At 34.0% G+C, this 19,921-nt stretch overlaps 1 long non-coding RNA gene and 1 other non-coding gene across 3 annotated transcripts; one reads left to right on the top strand and one right to left on the bottom strand.

The window, feature by feature from the left end:
* Positions 1-13,447: 13,447 nt before the first annotated feature.
* On the bottom strand, positions 13,448-16,211 carry LOC143224107 (uncharacterized). Of its 2 annotated transcripts, none has more exons than XR_013013216.1 (3): positions 15,702-16,211; positions 15,283-15,395; positions 13,448-15,065 (listed from the first exon to the last, which is right to left on the bottom strand). It is a non-coding gene; the product is annotated as an uncharacterized LOC143224107 (long non-coding RNA). The 2 variants fall into 2 exon arrangements; XR_013013215.1 differs by having other exon boundaries at positions 15,722-16,150.
* A 3,427-nt stretch (positions 16,212-19,638) lies between these two features.
* On the top strand, positions 19,639-19,711 carry TRNAT-CGU (transfer RNA threonine (anticodon CGU)). The gene has a single exon. It is a non-coding gene; the product is annotated as a tRNA-Thr (tRNA).
* Positions 19,712-19,921: the final 210 nt, after the last annotated feature.

Genomic DNA, 19,921 nt, shown 5'->3' with positions numbered 1-19,921 from the left:
ACTAGATGTGTTGGTTGAAAGAGGGTCACTTATCTAGTTTTAACAATCACTCTTTTTAAAAACAACCCTTAAAATCAGAGTAACTGATAGATTACAATGATTTAGTGACATTTCTACAGGCGTCACGTGTACTTATACCATATTCACCCATAATAGATGTACCTCTAAGGCCAATGAACTTCTCTGTTCCCAGACATCTTTGACTAATACCTGTACTAGCTGTACTGCCACAACAACCAGCACAGTTTACTCTTTGACCTAAAACCCCTCCCTCCACTAATATCCGGTTGTTTAAAACAGCATCTGATTCCAGTACGAATAGTGGGGTCCTGACTGATCAATAGCATACTTTAAAGAAAGTATAGGTCTAAACAAGCATGATGGAAACAGAGAAAAAGTCATAAAACGTATACTCGAAATTGTTTACTTGAACTGAATAAGCAATATATTCAAATACATCCAAATCAAACCAGGCTACCCAGTTAGAGCAAAAATAAAATTCAGCCTGTGAGTAACTATGGTTAATTCAATATACTTTTATCTTCTAATGTATAAAGATTCTTCAGTTACCGACTGTGCTGATGTATCAACTTTGCATGGTTTTGCGAAGTAGTCAATGCTCCCGAGTATATACAGATGTTTTTCTTCAGTCAGCAGGAACGAACAGTGGTACTCGAGATTACTTTCTGGAGTGAAGAATTACAATTTTATGCTGTAGTTTACCCTGTTTAGGACGGATTTCTCGATGGGACATTAACACGCTACAGTGTTGATACTGCTGCTGAATGTCTCAACTTAAATATGATTAATATACAGGCAATGAACATTAATACAAAGTACTATGCCAAGTTTGAGGACTCTTGTGTCTCAAATAACTGTTGTGCATTCGTCAAAACATAAGCTGAGAACCACTACTTTGTCATTTATAGCAGTTTCCTGCAATGGTAACTGTTAGCACAAATGACAGGTTATGTGCACCTAAACAACATTCTTCAAACTTAGCTACTCGTGTTATTTTTGAGACCTTCCATTGCTTTTTCTGAAACACCCAAATGGTTACTGTTGACATTCTTGGACTAGCAAAATGAATGATTTATTATCGCTTTGGCCAAAGTTATCTGAATACTCACACAGTGTTCAGAAATAGGATGTTAAACAAATGAAAATAATTTCCCTATAGAGTGAGATATGGAGATATCTTTGTTGTGGGACCAAACAATAATGAATAAATAAATCATACTATTACAGTGCTTTTATCCAACATGTTACAATCCGTTCCAGTTTTTTAAAGTTAATCAACCATTTGAATAATGTATGGTCCACTCAAACAGTAAATTTTTTACCATACAATCAACATCAACAGCGTTTCATAAAGACTGTAAGTGAAAGCCATTCTATCTTAATTGTACATTATCTGTATTCAAGAACCATGATTGTGTGGCTGGCTACAGTATAAGATTGTACATTACACTATGTCCTAGAACTGTAGAAACACTGTTCTGATTCCACTGTAACTAGTATTTGAATTGAACAAAAATGAACAGTCTTATCGTGTATATGCCAATGCTGGGGCTTCTACCGAAACACACTTTGGGGACAAGAATGCTTAATTTACATTTCTCACTATATCTGAAATGAGTCTCAACTTCAGTGAGAGACAGTAATGATATACTAATCTTGAAGAAGTTGACCACATATCGTAGATAATAGGACATAAACCTGGCAACTTCTCATTTGGTCATGGGTATTAATCAAGAACTTTTAACTCTTGCTTTGTACACTCAAAAACATGTATCAAGACCTACCCAGTTCTGAGAAAGCTAAGATGTCCGTCATATCGTTTAGTGCAAGTTGGTAGCCAGGCCCTATTTGGGCTCGTTTAGTTTCATAGAGCTGTGGCAGCATCGTTCACTTCCTGTTGTTGACTATCTTGCTGCTGTCGAGCCATCAGTAGAAACCATTAGCCTCGTTCGCCTTGCTACACAACAAAGTATGAGCTGTTTACTCAGTATTGATCCAAAACTCCATAGGGAAAGTAAGCACTTTATTTCTCTTTTTTACAGAATGAAACCTGTGTGTAAAAATCATTATTATCGGATATGGTTTGCAAACTATGGGATGACGAGAATATCCCTGTACATTGACTGGACAACAGTGTGAGGATATGTGTTAAGCATTAGACAGGTTGGAGGATTGCACGATATGGGTACCTCGATTAGGCATTTTTTCCAAGGTATAGCTACAGCAAGCTTTTTTCTTCTTTTGTGATAAGTTTGAAATTATTACTTTGTACCACATTATCATAGAAACTGCCTCACTAAATGTGAGGGAATATCTCACATCCATAGGATAGTGCCTCATTATTTAACTGAGAAGCTTGTCCAAAAACTTGTAATTGAAAATATCCTCATAATTAAGTGACCAAGCTCTATGTCGTGCCCAGTTTTCATGCCTTGAGCTCAGTCTGATGAAGTGATCATTTTTCACTGAGTCGAACTTTTAATGCAACTTGGTAATGATTGTGTTGCAGTCCCAATGTTGTACTTCACTCAAACTCTTAATGAAGTCAAAGACCATACTATCTGAATTTAAAATCATGCAGCATTCAAAGTGATATTTAGACCAGCACGTCAAGAAACAATTCGAGTTCCTTCATAACACCTGAGGGTCGCGGGTTCGTATCCCCGTCGCACCAAACATGCTCGCCTTTTCAGCCGTGGGGGCGTTATAATGTGACGGTCAATCTCACTATTCGTTGGTAAAAGAGTATCCCAAGAGGTGGCGGTTGGTGGTGATGACTAGCTGCCTTCCCTCTTATATTGCTAAATTAGGTACGGCTAGCGCAGATAGCCCTCGAGTAGCTTTGCGCTTAATTCAAAGACAAACAAACAATCATAGAACATGACTGAGATGCCCTTGGCATTGCAGGTTAGCCAATTTGTTTCATCGACTCTATAAGATCATAAAGTGTGTATACAGGGTAGCCCATAAGTCCCTACCCATCCACATGTTATTATGTTATATTTGATTACGCATGTATTATAAATTTGTTTCTTTTTTATCAGAGTAATATGGCCGATGTAAGCCCATGTTGAGGAAAATGTCTCACAGAACATGGCGTCGTATAATATTATATATTATATGCAGACAGCATAATATTATACGACGCCATGTTCTGTGAGACATTTTCCTCAACATGGGCTTACATCGGCCATATTTCTCTGATAAAAAAGTATTTTAATGTACAGGTTGGCTCGTAAGTCCCCCTGTACATTAAAATGCTTGAATTACTTAGCGTATATTCACGAAATTTGGTAAGCTTTTACTAAACGTGACAAGTCTGTGAATTTCCAAGGCCTTTATCAAAACAATTTGGTAGTGAGGTGATTTTCATACAAAGATTAAAAAAAACTTCATATTTGATTTGCATAACCTCTAGAACCTCCTAAATGAATATCAGAAATTCTTTGTTAGTAAATAGAGAGAAATTAATCAGATTATGTTAACCCGAAGAACAGGTAGAGGATACAATTGGTGAAGGAGGAGATAAAATGAAGGGCTGTCAGAGATGTAGTTTTTCTGGTGCATGTAGAGGCTAATGATGTGTGGAAAAGTGGGTCAGTAGAACTAATTAATAAATACAAAGGGTTGAAGAAACAGGCCATGACTTAATTTTTTTCAGGGATATTGCCTAGAATTAACTGTGAGGATGAAGTTGTACGTAGGCCTAGGTTAGTTCGTAAGGATGAGCAGATAGGCTTGTTGGATTTATTTGATCGTTTCGGTGAAAGAAAGCTTTTCTGGAATGGATGATTTATATTTAAATATGATAGGGGCTGGCATATTTGCCAGGACTAGTAACTCAGCTGTAAGGGAAGTTTTAAACTAGTAGTAGACAGTGGTAAGGACCGGGAAAAACTAAATGCAAAAAGAATAAGAGGCAGAGAAAATTTTAACATAGGAAATGAGTTCAGAATTAAAGGTTATTATATGGGTAGGTTTAATTGTTGCGACTGTAATGCTAGAACCCAGAAGTATAAAAATTAAAATATATTATTTTAAAGCATTAGGAGGAAAGGAGAATTTTGATGTTATGAGAATAACTGAAACGTGGTTAAACATAAATTATTTTTGTGATAGAAATTTCTTTGAGCTTCAAAGTTACAGGCTTTTAACAGGGATATTGTATTACAGAGGTGGAAAGGAGTGGCTTTATGTGTAAAATGTGGGTTACATCCTGTTGAAGTTGAGAATATTGAAGATAATAGCAAAGAGGCTAAATACATTTAGTTTTCTGTTAGTGGGTATAAAGGGAAAAGACAATTGAAATTTCTTACAGACAGCCAAATGGCACGGATAAAATTAATGAACTCTTTACTATGAGGTTAAGGTTTCAACTAATAATGAAGTCATAATAATTATGAGTGATTTTAACATAGGTGTATAGATTGGAAAATGCTAAAGTCAAGGCATGAGGGAGACATGTTTTTGAAAACTGTTCAGGATGGCTTTCTTTACCAGTTTGTCAAGGAACCTACTAAAAGCAATATTTTAAATTTATTGTTAACTTTAAATACAGAAATCATCAAGATGGTAGAAATTTGGAAACACCTGGGTGCAAGTTATCACTGCTCCATTAAATTTGATGTTTTGCTGCATATGGAAATCAGGAGTAACTGTATTTTGATTCCAAATTTCAAAAACAAATTTTGGAGGGATGCAACAAGAATTACCTATTGTGAATTGAGCAGCTACGTTACATGGAGAAACTGATCAGATGTAGAATTTTTTTTAATATTCAAGGTAAACATATTCCTCATAGAAATAAAAGGGTAGCTGCAATTGAAAAACCAGGTTGGTTCACAAAGAGTGAAAGGCATAAAATTTTTTAAAAAGCATCATAAATTTAAGGAATCTAAATTGATTTGTATGACAGGAGACTTAGAAAATTATAGAATATCAAGAAAGTTAGTGAAACAGAAAATTAGAACATCATAAAGGATGTATGAGAAAGGGCAGAAAATGTAAAAATTAACAATAACGATTTCCTTAAATGCATTAAGGGTAAACAATATGTTAAAATGGAGTTAGTAATCTTGAGGAGTGATAAAGGAAGGTTAGTGTGTGTGTGTTTTATTATAGTAAAGCCACATCAGGCTATCTGCTGAGTCCACCAAGGGAAATCGAACCCCTGATTTTAGCGTTGTAAATCCCTAGACATACCTCTGTACTAGCGAGGGACAGGAAGTCTGGTATCTGATGTTTATGAGATGATTTGGTTATTAAATTTTGTTTTTAATTCAGATTTTACTAACAAAGATTTAAACAATACTCCAGATAATATTTCTCCAAGGGTTTTGAATTAAAGATTGAATATGTGATCCACTTACTACTATTTTTTATCAGCCCTTGAATCATAAGCAGATGCCAAAGGGTTAGAAGTTATCTCGTATAACTCCTTTTTTCAAGGAAAGGGATAAAAATTGTCCCAGTAATTATAGATCCATTGGTCTTACATCAGTTGTGGGAAAAGTTTTGGAAAGTCTGTTAACAGATGCTTTGCAAAGTCATTCAATAAATTGTTTAGAATTTTACTGAATAGTCAACATAGTTTTACTTAGGGGAGATTGTGCCTTACAGATATTTTGATATGTTTTGAACAGGTTTCTACTTATGTAGATGAGAATAAGGGTATAGATTTGGTATATCTGATTTTCAGAAAGCATTTGGCAATATGCCACATAAAAGGCTTGTAAAAAAAATAGTCTCTGTAGATATAGGGGATAATTTAGCAAACTGGATGAAAGAAAGCAAAGGATTATTACAAATGGAGTTTGGTCAAGCTGGATGAATGCCACAAGTCGGGTACCTCATGGCTCAGTCTTAGGACCTTTGCTCTTTTTGATTTATATCAGTGGCATAGATGAAGGAATAGTTAATAATTTACTTAAATTTGCAGGTGATATTAAGGTCGTGGGTGTTACTAGCTGTGAAAAGGATGTTGCAGATTTACAAAAGGATTCAGATCATTAAGCAAGTTAGGCAAATAAACAGGAGATGGGTTTTAATTATAATAAATTCAAGAAAATGCAGGCGAGTCAACATAATTTAAATTATAAGTACAATTTGGATGGAAATAACCTTGACAGTATGATGAAGGAAAGGGCTCTTGGGGTAATAGTCAGTCAGTCTCTAAAGACATTCAAGTAACATCCTAATACTTGTAGTAGGGCAAATAGGATTTTAGGTTATATCTACAGAAATATTGAATACAAGTGTAAAGAGTTTATAATTTCATTGTACAGGTCATTGGTTAAGCCACATTTGGAATATTGTGTTCAGTCTTTGGTTCCTTACCTTAGGAAAGACATCAAATTGTTGGAAAGGATTCAGAGAAGGATTACTGGAATGATACTTTGGATGGAGGGATTGTCATATGAGGAGAGGTTGAAATTGCTCAGATTGTTTTCTCTTGAAAAAACAGGATTTAGGGAGGATTCGATTGAGGTGTTTAAGATTGTATAGGGAATCAAAAGTGTTGATGCATCATCCTTTTTCGTATTTAACAGTGAGAGTAGTATGACAGTGAGAGATATAAATTTTGGCAGGGTAGGAGTCATCTTCAACTATGACGGTTTTATTTTTCTAACAGGGTGATAGGCCTCTGGAAGGGGTTGCCTTCAGATGTTGTAGTGGCAGTAAGTTTTAATGAGTTTAAGAAAAAGCTTGATAAGTATATGAATGATTAATGCTGCTTTCAAGTTTTTGTAAGTTAATTTAGTTTAGAGTGTGGAACAACTGGGATGGACCAGTAGAGTTCATTTTGTCACAAAATGTTATTTACACTAACACTAACTAAATAATTAAATACATTAAAATTAAGTTTGAAAATTATGAAACAAAATTAATACATTTTGTCTTATTCTTTGAATGTATCTTTTGTTGTCACACCTTCAATGAATAATACTGACAATTTCAACTGTTAAGCATTTCACAATTTCACATCTATTTTGTTTCATCTTTATGATTTTATTTTTTTGCCTTGTTTGACTAAACAGTTTTTTATCCATGAAAAGGAACTATGCAACAGGGACACTTGTGTATTCTTATATGCACAATATATGCATTCAACATATAGCTAAATAGGCCTAGTTTTTCACTTACTTTGTTGTCCAAAAAAAAGAAATGATGTACCCCTAAAAATGTGTGTATTAGAATATACAAAATATAGAAGTTGCTGGAATAGAATGCCTCAAAAATACTATCACAATTTAAATGATACTTTAAGTAAGTTATAAGTTAAAACTTCCATTACTGCTATGATTAACAACTTTGCTTACACACACACACCAGTCGCTTACTTTTTAAGTAGTGCATGTTACTATTGAATTCAAAAGATATGTTGGAAGCTTTAAATAGCAAAAAAAAAGAAAAAAGTTGTAAACATGTGGATCAAACAAGCACACATGATTTTGTAAACTAGTATGATGTTAATGATAGATAGCAGGGGTTTCTACTGTGGTTTGGAAAAATATCTTAAAAAATGGAGATTAGGACAATGAAATTGCTTATTTGGCCTTGTCATTTTTTATATCTTGTGTTACGTTAGGTATATGCCGTAGAAACTATACTGTTGAAGTTATACAAAATAAGAAAGAGAACTGGGAGTTTGTGCATGTTATGTGGCAAGTAATGATTTAGAATATTTTTTGAATATTGCTTTTGGAAATTATGAAACTAAAACATATATCACAAAAATTTCAAAGCACTTAATCCTGTCAACTGGTCAGTCGTCATTGTGACAAGTAATAATGTTTTATAGCATTGCATTCAACTTTCCCTTAAACAACTTGCACTTTATTATCAATGTATTTCAACAAATGTGGAATCAGAATCTCATTTATATAGTTAATACCCTGTCTAGGATGACAGAGCAGAGCCTTGCCATTAGCAGCTCATTTATCAGCCTTATGGAACACCCCAGCCTCCTCTGTTATGCATAGTTTCCTTGACAGTATACCTACAAGTTCATGGTTCATTTATTTGACCATTTTGTATACATAAATAGCACCTCTATACTCTCCTAAGTATTTTTGGGTGTTTCATCAGAACTAAAGTCAGGATAGTCTGGCAGACAAAGGTATGGGGGTTCTATACAGGCTGTACCAATTAGTCTAACAATCACTGGATTCTCCAACCTCTGGCAACTGCCAGAAATACTTCCTTCCTTTGGAATGAGTCTAGAAATACATCTTTCCTTTGGAATGAGTTCATCTTCAGAAAAAAAAAGCATAAATAGCCATTATGTATACACCACGTATCAGTGGTTTTCTTCTTGCATCATCAATTGCAACAAAATGCAATTCACGAACCTTCTTAGCATCATCAAAAGCCAAGATCCAGGTGAGGACTTGGTTCAAGACTTAACAACCCTCTCACACATTAGTATTCTTTCAGTAACTGACTTTTCCAATGAATAATAAGTTACCAAAGTTTATAGGAAATATTATTTCCAATAACATAAAACCTTTTTGAACTTAAATTAACACAAATGTAAGAATAAATGGCAGTACACACACCAAAAGAAAAATATGCAATAAAGCATCTTGTGGTCACATCTCCAATATTTTCTTTTATTTACTTGTGAGATGTACAACTATCTCACAGCAGTTGGATAGGTCAGCTGAATAACAGGAGATATGACAAGATATCTGTTACTGAATAATACTGTGTTTCTCTAAATATGTGAGTTTGTAAGAACAAAATAAAAGGAATGGACATTGTGCAAAATACATATATATATATGTAGTATTACAATATAAAGAAACAAATTTTATGTACATGCCTTTGATGATGGACCATCAATGATGAGGCAGAGATCATCTAACAGACTGTCACTCTTGAGACTATATACCAGACTGTTTAAATTCAATATTCCTTACTGTCAGGTTTTACGCATGTGAGAGACAGATTTTTTACAACAGGTATCTGTGGCTTATTGGCAATAAATTTCACAAACAGCACACAGTCCACTTGTTTTAAAATAATATATTAAACAAGTCAAACATATATATACAGAGATGCCAATTATTTCAAATGGCTGAGCATAATGATTGTAAACAGAGCCCTTTATCATTTGCGGCTACTAGGCCTGACCAATGTCTCTAAGCTGTTTATTATTATATTATTATTATAACTATTATTATTTATTACTGCTATAGATTGCTCATTTATGACTGTGTTTTGTGTATTTAATACATAAATTTAAAAAAAAATTCTTTTGAAATTATGTCTTTTATTTAGTTCAAAGTAACAAGCATACTGGTAAAACAACATTGAACATGCACAAACAGTAAGCAGAAAAAGCCTTTGTGTAAGGACTAGTTTATATCATGTTTATGACACTTATTGTAATAGTTTTGCAGCTGTTGTAGCCTTTGCTTTCATAAGAATGTCTCTGGATGATTGAGAGTTATAACAACATTGTCCATTTGATTGCATACACATCTAGTGTGTTATAATACTGCTCAAAATGGAGGTGCTCAAGCTTGGTCTGAACTTGCTTTTTTTTTTAGTCACTAAACTAAATATCCTTTCACTGTCAGCATTAGAATGGAAGATTGTAAGAATTCCAAGCATAACTCTACACAGAATGTCGTACTTCTGGTTGCCATTTACATCCTTAACTGTAGACAGCTGAACCCAAAACTTGTCAACATTCAACTGAAGGACAGTTTCTAAGAAAGTATCAATTTGATAGTTCAAATATTGCCCTTCCAACTTGTCAACAGTGTCTGCTCATGTGCATTGACAAGGACAGGATACCTGTCTTTGAAGAAGCATAGAAAAGAGAAATCTTTGCTGACTTTCAGTTTTGGATCAGCAACCTCTATGTGAATCAGAAGTTCATCATTTAGAGGGAAATGTTTCATCACATAATTTGTAGCTGCAATATAGTATTTCTTGACACTGGTGTAGAGGCTGATCAGGTCCAGGTCCTTTTCATATTTAACAATGTATTCCTTGGAAGCATTTCCAATAGAAATTGCCTCATCAGATTTGTATAACGATTCATTGTTGTCGTCAAGTTCAGTGATGTTGCCTTCAAGATATTCTGGCTTGATGTATCTGACAAGCATATTTTTAACTTGTGTAATTAGAATTCTATGCATAATATGTATGCAAGGTTCCTCTCTTTGCAATATCAAATTGGCTTGCTTAAATAGAGGAATTGCAGACTGAAGAAAAAGACAAAATTACAAGTTCATTTTGTTGTCCAAAAAAACTGTTAACTTATCTAACTTGCTCTGTGCATAACTTTTCTTGGCTACTTCCTTGCTAGCTTTCGTTTTCTTCTCATTTTCATTGATTGTCTCTTATTTAGTTCAAAGTCAGACTGCCTAAACATATATTGAATTATATCAAATGTTTTTTGTCTACTTTTGGAGACTGTTTTCTTGTGTCCCTGTGTGGCTGAGAGAATGTCTTGACTGTGTCCCGGTGTGGCTGGAAGGGTGTCGTGACTGTGTCCTTATGTGGCTGAGAGGATATCCTGACTGTTAAAATCTTGCTGCCTGACTGAGCTGCACGTTTAGATCCTTTTGAATTTAGTTTTTCCTTTTCACAGTGAAAATGCTTCTTCAATGGCTTCCACATGTCCAATATTCTGTTGAGGCACACTCCAAGTGATAGCCATCTTGTGTTAACAAGTTGTAGAATTTTTCTTGTTTCTTTGTCATACAATCCTTGAAACTCTTTGAAATGTTGTTTTCTGCTAGCACTTTTGTCCGTAAAATAGTAGATATCTATCAATATATCAGAAACTGGGCAGGGCAGTTCTCTGGAAGCTTTCTGGGCAGCAATATTCATGAGGTGACAGGCACAGCCCATGAAGTAAATGCTAGGCTGTCGTCTTGAGATGTGTCCCATCACACTTTTACCTATACGACTTAACTGAGGCATTGTCTGAAGAAAAACAAAGACAATTTTCCCATGGAATTTTCCTCTTTGTTAGTTCATGGTCCAAAAGCTTGAAAATATTCTTTCCCGTTGAAGCTTTTGTCCATTCCACCATTGTCAAAAGAGAACAAACAATTTTTCCAAGCAAAGGGTCAAGATATTGTACAACCACTGGATACAGTTTTGAGTCATCCATGTATGTAGATCCATCTGTGGCTAAACTGTAAACACTGTTAGTAAGTAGGCTTGAAATCATTTTGTCATCTTCACAACCCAGCATTTGTACAATGGCTGTAGTTTTGGTTCTAACACAGCCATATTTTTTCGCTATATCAGAGTCTGGAAACATTTTTCTGAATAGATGTCCTGCATGATCGGCTACAGCTAGGAGTAAATCATGAGCAATGACGAATTGCGTGAACATAACTTCTGCATTTATGGTTTCATATTCTGAATTCTTATTCATAAATGTCGTTATCTGCATCATTTTCATATTCGCCTCAGCCTTTTGTTGGTGAGATGCCGATTTTGTATGTCTGGAATAATCGTTTATTCTGCCATGCGCCACAGAAAAATCGATGTGACAAACTGTACAAAATGCATTACTGTCACTGACTTTTGATGCAATGACCGGATATTTTGCATTATACTCTTTACTAAATTTTTGATTCACAGTTTTAGTCCTTTTAGATTTGCCAGAAACAAGACAATCTGGTGAAAGAGGCCTCTTTTTTTTTTTTCCAACTTGTGAACGATCGCATCGGTGTTTCTGTGCCGCTTAGAAAACGATAAATACCCATCTATGCGAGCGCTGATTGGCTGACAAGCACTGATGACGTAACTATGGATTCCCCCACGTACCCAATATGGAGAAGCACCGCACTCAAACTATTGGTAGACGTCGGAGATACAAATATTTTTTATTATTTCAAGCACAAACATGATTATCGCAAGTGGCCATTTGGACTATGTCTTTTATTTATTATCAAAATTTATTTGTATCTCACAAGAAATTTACTTTTCACTCCTTTCAAGCCCTGGGGGAACATTTTATCGCTTTATTGTATAGGCCTATATAATATATAATAATTTGGGAGTTGCAACAAGTCGTAATATTTGTCTGTGTGAGCTATAGTCCTAATATATACACCAAAATCGTAATGGTTGGCATCTCTGTATATATACAAATGATTATTACACTGTTGGATATCACAGTTATATCCAGGGCTTTAAATAATTATCTTTTTTTTTTCATCATTGTCCACACAGAGTAGTTCAATTACTCTACAGCACAGCTGAGAAGTCAAATTATTCTTTTCTACTCTGTTATTACAATACATTCTGACAATTTCACCTCAGAAATTGCCACTATATGCCATTAATGCCTATACTCACAATCACTCAGGCTAGATATATCTATGTAACTGTGTCTTACTAACTATATCATTTTAACTATATTTTAGTCACATATTTATATCCTGGCCAAAGCCTAAAATATTCTATACATTACAGGATATTATGATGCAATAACACTCAATTACAACAACGAGAAAAGCTTAAAAGGGTCTAGTAACATAATGCAATACAACAACAAGTGCCAATTCATTACAAGTGAACTACACAATGTATGATTTGTACATAGTTACTTAAATCCAGGATGAACTATTGCTTCTGAACAAATTTCAATTTAACATGTATATCAAACTTAAATTAAAATAGCCATATATATCTAACACTTCCTGCACAGGTAACATCAAATCTACCCAGAGCAACTAACACTACTCATGTAATTGTTCATTTTGATTTAAACATAGAAGAGTTTCTATAAACTTAAGACACCTCATGACTTAGCACTGAAGGGCTGTTTTCATTCTAGCAGAATGTTTTTATGCAGAAGATTTTACAGCCATATCACCCACAGATAGAATAGGTGTGACCTTCATAGCAGGACGGTGAAGAATAAGGTAACTATAATAAAATCAGTGACATTCTTGGCCACATTAATGAAAACTCTACATAATTAGAAATAAGTGATACATATAAAATAATACTATATTAATGTAATAAAATATAAAATGCATTGTATGTTTATATATCACAACATTACCATAAAAAAAGCATAATCATTTAAACAAATATATTGGTTTTGAAATGAACCACATAATAGATCCTCTGCTGTGAACAGTAAATCTTCAAATTTATGATGATTAAATAAGGATATTTTCCTCAGTGGATATAGCAGATAGCCAAATATACCTTTGATATAAAACATACATACCACACAATGGAAGGAAATTTTAATCTTTGTTTATGGTATACTGAGAGATTAAATGGAAATTTTGGAGATGATTCTAGGTATGTAAAATATTCTATTTTGTAACAGAGATAATTATTTCTACTTTTCTAGAAATTTTATAAAATTTCCAAGTAAAATTGCAAAGAAATTTTCATTTCAGTCAAAGATAGTGTTTTTTTGTGTGCACAAAGATTGAATTCCTTTGTTATTTCAAGTCAAGCAAACATAACTTACTAGAAAGTCTACTAGTAAGAGAGACAATGGCCAATCTTGTAATGATGTTACTAACTTAAATTAGTAATATCTGCATACAAACCATATATTAGATATCAGTAATAAATAACAGAATTTACTAGATTCAAAATAGCTTTATGAAATCTAACAACTTACAACTGTGGACATACAAATGTCTTAACACTTTCATAGCAGGATCAATCCACAAACTTTGTAATAGGTCTGTTCTTATCAGGTTTATCTCTTCTGCTCCAAGAACATGTATATATACTTTAATTACATTTTATCAATTGTAGATGTGTTTTTTTTTTAAGACATAATTGTGAACATGCATTTGTATATACATGTAACAATGAACATAACAGTAATTGACAATAATAGTTTTTAATTATATAACTCTTGGCAATGTTAGATTAATGCAGAAAAACATATAAAGAACAGTTACTGTTTCAATGCTAACTAAAAGAAAAAGTTACATCTTCACTGAGATGTTAATATTCATCACACTTCATTTGGATCAATCCACCAATCACAGAGGCCAAGAACATCCACTTCACTTCAAACAGCAAAGGGACTTCCCATATCTTTAAAGATAGGCCAAGAATACCCAGAAAGCTAGTGGTACCATTTTATAAGTTGAAGGAAAAATGATACTTTCATGAGATAAAAACACAATTATGATTTTCGTAAAAGTACAGAAACTGCATGTTTGATGACAAGGTAGTTTTAAAATAGGAAAAAGCATGAAATTTAAATAAGCTGTTTTAAGTATAGATTAAAGAAGGTTAATTAAATGATGAAAGTTGTGGATGCTGGTTCAATCATATAAATACTGTCTCCTTAAAACACAGTAATCTCATAAATCAGTTATAGTTACTCATAACAACCAAGAACCTTCTTAATCAGAGAAATATTGAAGTCATAAATTTAAACAAAAAACATTATTCAAAAACTTAATTAGCATATATGTTCATACTAATGTCAGTTAAAACTAAGTCACCAACTAAAAGTTTGTACTCATGGCAACCAATTATTTTAGTACTAAAAATATATATTTACTGGGTCAAGTAATGAACTTTCTCAGAACAACTGCAATTGAAAACACATGCTTTTCTCAGATCATTTGTTATTATCATTTCAAAACAAGTAAGAATTTAAGAATCTTTCAGAATATATTTTTCATAAACTGCAAAATACAGATAATGCAACCAAAATACATCTTTCTGTTCCTCCTTTTCAGGCTTTACCAGTTCACAAAAACTTAGTGTTTCCTATAATATTTAATCAACACTTGCAAAACACTTCTCATTATAGGTATTTTTCACTGCCACACAGCCCATCACAACAGATGAATGGCATTGGTGGCATATTTCACACTTGTAAGTCTTGTTTGATGAATGTAGTCTTTTTCACCTTTGTTCATGCAGCAATAATAATGAATAGTTTTATCATAAACATATCCACATTTTCATCAAAAATATTTTGTATATTGGCCTCTGGTTGGTCCTGTAGGCTCATTTCATCCATCTTGTGCTACTCCCTTATAATAGCTAAGGCTCACTCACTACTCAGAATACTGCAATGGAAAAAAAAAAAAGACAGTTTCTCCTCAATTAGAACTAGCCTACATAAAAATGTGCATTTGAATAAATAATGATGTAAATATAGTGTTTCTAAATAATATAACCATGATCACTAATTTGATGGTGAGAACACACCACCTTAGTTAATGTACTATACTATCTATAACTGCATTTTAAAAGGTAAGATTATTTTGCAAAACACTGACCTACCTTTTAGTTCATTTCTTTATAACTAGAATCTTGGTCCTGTTTTCAGAAACTCAGCTGCTGGTTGAGGCCTTTTGGTTATCCTCTCTTTTCTATGATAGGATGCAACCTTGTTTCTAAAAGAAGAATTCAATTATTTTCAAACTAAATCTTTATTCACAGAATGCAGACAAATGTTTACAATAATAAGGCATAATATATGAACTTAAAATGCATGTGGACTATACTTAAGCTAAAAGATGTCTTGACTTTTAAATACATTATAACACAATATCTCCATCTTCTTAGTTCTTTCCAAAAATACTTATTGTTTTCATTACATTTATTTAGTTTGGTACATAATCCAACTCACAACAATAAGAAACAAACATTCTTAAATAAATACAGCCTATCAGAAGTTTCGGGGTTTTATTCGTACATACTCAACCACTGTAATTTCTACCTATATAACACCTTAACTATAATGTCCCTGATTGGTTAATACGATGGTGATAGTTTCCACTGCTATTCTGGAAACTTCCCTTGTATGGTATTTTCATCTAACATTCAATATCTAGCAATAGCTGAAGAGCAATTTCTATACTATCTGGTTCAATCTTGTCATCCCCTACGTGGACTAAATTAATTACAACCCTCTTTATGTTACTATCACACTAGTTGCAGCATATTTCATTTGAAACTCTCACGTTTTGAATTAATACAAAGTAACTATAATCTTAAAACCATAGTAGTTAGTAGCACTTCTTTGTTTTACGTGGCTTTAGCACACAAACATAAAAATGATGCGTCAAAAAACCATTTTGTTACTGAGAAAAAAGAACTTTTCTGGTAAAACCATGTTATAGTAAGATTAAGATGTACAAAAGGACAAGCTTAGTATTAAAAATTTAGAGGTCTCGTAGTATTTGCCCGAACAGAATATAATAATAGTACGTGCATGTGTGTCATAATCAACTTGCAAGCTGAAAGTTCGAAATAATCTATTAAATACAAAGCGCCCATCTTTCTTCCATATTACTAATTAATTGCAACAAAGTGACGAAACAGAACTTTTCAAGACATAGAATTTCACTGGAAAAATAATAATTTGTTAATATATACGTTAAATCTCTACAAATGAAAATATGCAGTATGATCATCAGCCAACATTACACGATGATATTTTAATTTTTGCAAGTTACTTATTCAGAACCTGAACAGTAAATTTTTTAAAGTGTAAGAAGTATTTCGACAAAAAAATGTTTCGGCCTGCAAAGGACGTTGTGTCACTCAAATTACTCAGACATAAGGCCTAATTAGCCTTTTTTTTTTTTTTTTTTTTTTAATTTCGCACAAAGCTACTCGAGGGCTATCTGTGCTAGCCGTCCCTAATTTAGCAGTGTAAGACTAGAGGGAAGGTAGCTAGTCATCACCACCCACCGCCAACTCTTGGGCTACTCTTTTACCAATGAAAATTGGGATTGACCGTCACTTTATAACGCCCCCACGGCTGGGAGGGCGAGCATGTTTGACGCCACTCGGGCGCGAACCCGCGACCCTCAGATTACGAAGCGCACGCCTTGACGCGCTAGGCCATGCCAGGTCCAAAATATTTTGTCAACTTATGGTGGAGTGGTAACCCTACGAACAATTTACATTTCCAGAATGAAGCCGGAAGACTAAAAGTGAATTACTGCTTACATTTGCAGATTTAAAGGTATGTTTTCACTGTGGTAAAATTTTAGTTTTAAAATTATTATAGGTTTTTATAATAAATTTTCGCGGGCTTTGCTTATGCGCTCTTGATTTATTCAATTGTATAACCAATTATATTTATTTACTGTCAGTCTCTCTCTCTCTCTCGCGGTGTTTGGGTATGATATGTTCATACCCTGGGAAGTCAGGTTCTCTTTGACCTCCTCGGCCTGGCATGGCCTATCGCGTTAAGGCGTGCGCTTCGTAATCTGAGGGTCGCGGGTTCGCATCCCCATCGCGCCAAACATGCTCGCCCTCCCAGCCGTGGGGGCGTTATTATGTGACGATCAATCCCATTTTTCGTTGGTAAAAGAGTAGCCCAAGAGTTGACGGTGGGTGGTGATGACTAGCTGCCTTCCCTCTAGTCTTACACTGCTAAATTAGGGACGGCTAGCACAGATAGCTCTCGAGTAGCTTTGTGCGAAATTCCAAAACAAACAAACAAACAATCTTCCTCCTCCCCGTACTTATGTGGTCTTGCAGTATTGATATTTGTAATTATTTTATTTTTAGGTCGAAGTGAACCGAATATTATTCTGATCCTTTTCAGGGCAATGTCAATATATTGTGGTACATATATGATTGTTATTTTGCTCTATTAGCAGAATGTCAAGTTTGTTGGTGGCACTTTTTAATTTTTTAATTAACTTTAATTTTTTTACTTTATTATATGTATATAGAAACATACATTTTTATTATTTTTTAAAATTATATATTTATTCTTTTTTAATTAATTTTATTATTTTTATTTATTTATTTTATGTTTCAAATATAAATTGACTGGGGAGAGATGTTTAGGACTAACTTCATCATGTATGAGGTACCTATCTAGTTCGCATAGTAATTCATTTTTAATCCAATTTTATCGAAGTACGTTATTGTACTATGTACCATACTATCTGGTATGGTTGGTGTGTTCGAATATTTGTGTATGAATTGAGATGATGTAGTTCTTGGAACTCTGTATGTTGTTGTGAGGAGTGTGTTTTAAATTGTTTGTAATTTGGTTTAATTATTTTATCGTTTACAGTTATTCATGCTGGAGCTGCATAATCAATTACTGGTCTAATTTATGTTTTATAGATTTGTAGTATGTTGTCTGTAGATGCTCCACTGTTTTTGCCAGTTAGTCTCCTAGTATCGTTAGTTTTTCGCCAGACTTTAATTTCGTTGACATGATTAATCTAAGTTAATTTTGAATCATAGGTTAGACCTAAAAATTTTGCCGATGGGGCAGTCTGAAGTAGTGTGCCATTCATATATATTTTTGGCTGTTGTTTTCTGTGTTTTGTCAATTTCATAAAGACTACGAGTTGTGTTTTTGCTGTCTTTATTTTTAATCTATATTTTTGACAGTATTCGCTTATTCTATTTAGTTGGTGTTGCGGCACTTTTCCAGACTGCCACATCATCTGCGAACTGTGAAGAGAATCCATGATTTGGATCCTTCAATGGCATATTGTTTACATACATGATGAAGAGTATAAGGCTAACCACCCCTCCCTGAGGGAACACCAGCTTCTGGAGTAAAGTACTCAGAAAAGGTACCATCTACATTAACTCTGCACTTTCTATTTTCAAAAAGTTAGATAGCCAGCGAATAATTCCACGCTGTAGTCCCATTTCATTCATTCGGAACTTTAGACCATCATGCCATACAGTGTCGAATGCTTTCTCGATATCAAGAAAGCAAGCAACAGTGCATTCTTTTTTATTAAAGCTATTTATTATAGCTTCGGTTATTCTAATTAAATGATCTGTCGTTTGTCTAAATTTCCTGAATCCATTTTGTTCTTTTGGTAATTTTGATGTTATCTCCAAGAATGTGGAGAGTCTATTACTGATTATTCTTTTTAGAATTTTGCCTATACAGCTGGTCAGGCTGATTGGTCGGTAGCTATTAGGTTTATTTGCTGGCTTTCCTTCCTTATGGAACATTGATATATTAGCGAGCTTCCAAGAAACTGGGATGTATCCTGAAGATAGAGATAGATTAAAAAGTGTTTTTAGGTGGTCAAACAATTGCGGAGTACCCATTTTTAGAAGGATGGCTTGTATTTCATCTTCACCTGGAGATTTGTTTTTGTGTTTTTTATTGCTTCAAGTAGTTCTTGAAGTCTATCAATGTTTGTTTGTTTTTGAATTTCGCACAAAGCTACTCGAGGGCTATCTGTGCTAGCCATCCCTAATTTAGTAGTGTAAGACTAGAGGAAAGGCAGCTAGTCATCACCACCCACCACCAACTCTTGGGCTACTTTTTAAACCAACGAATAGTGGAATTGACAGTCACCTAATCGAATGCCTTAACCAACCTTAACCGCCGGGCCAAGTTTGATGCCAAAAGTAAATTATCCTTATTTCCAGACGGCGTGGCATGACCAAGCGTGCGACTCGAAATCTGGGGGTCGCGCGTTCGCATGCCCGTCGCGCCATACATGCTCGCCCTTTCAGCTGCGGGGGCGTTATAATGTGCCTAGATAGTTAATTTGAAACTAGAAATTTATATTTTGTCTATGTTATTGTCAATATAATAATAATACAAAATATAAAAACAAAACGTATCAAAATAAAACAATTAATAATGATTTTATTTTATAAACGATTAGTAGGAATTTTATTTTGCAAGCCACCATAGCTCAGTGGTTAGAGCACTGGTCTCGTAAACCAGGGGTCGTGAGTTCGAACCTCACTGGTGGCTGTGGAAAAGGTTTGGTTAACTTTACGTTAATCTTTTTAATTATGTTTTATAATAATTTTCGTTTCAGTGTTACCCCTAAAAATAAATGACATTCTCGCCTAATTGTTTAATCTTGTTATTTTTCAGAAAATAAATATTTATTTGAAATACCTTGTAGATTAACTCTGTGGAAGATCTAACATTATATTGGAACTTCATCAAATGAGCATC

The sequence above is a fragment of the Tachypleus tridentatus genome, chromosome 8 (genome assembly GCF_004210375.1).
Source record: "Tachypleus tridentatus isolate NWPU-2018 chromosome 8, ASM421037v1, whole genome shotgun sequence".
Classification (NCBI taxonomy): Eukaryota; Metazoa; Arthropoda; class Merostomata; order Xiphosura; family Limulidae; genus Tachypleus; species Tachypleus tridentatus.
Note: the sequence above shows the minus strand (reverse complement) of the source record. Positions and strands in the feature narration are given on the sequence as shown.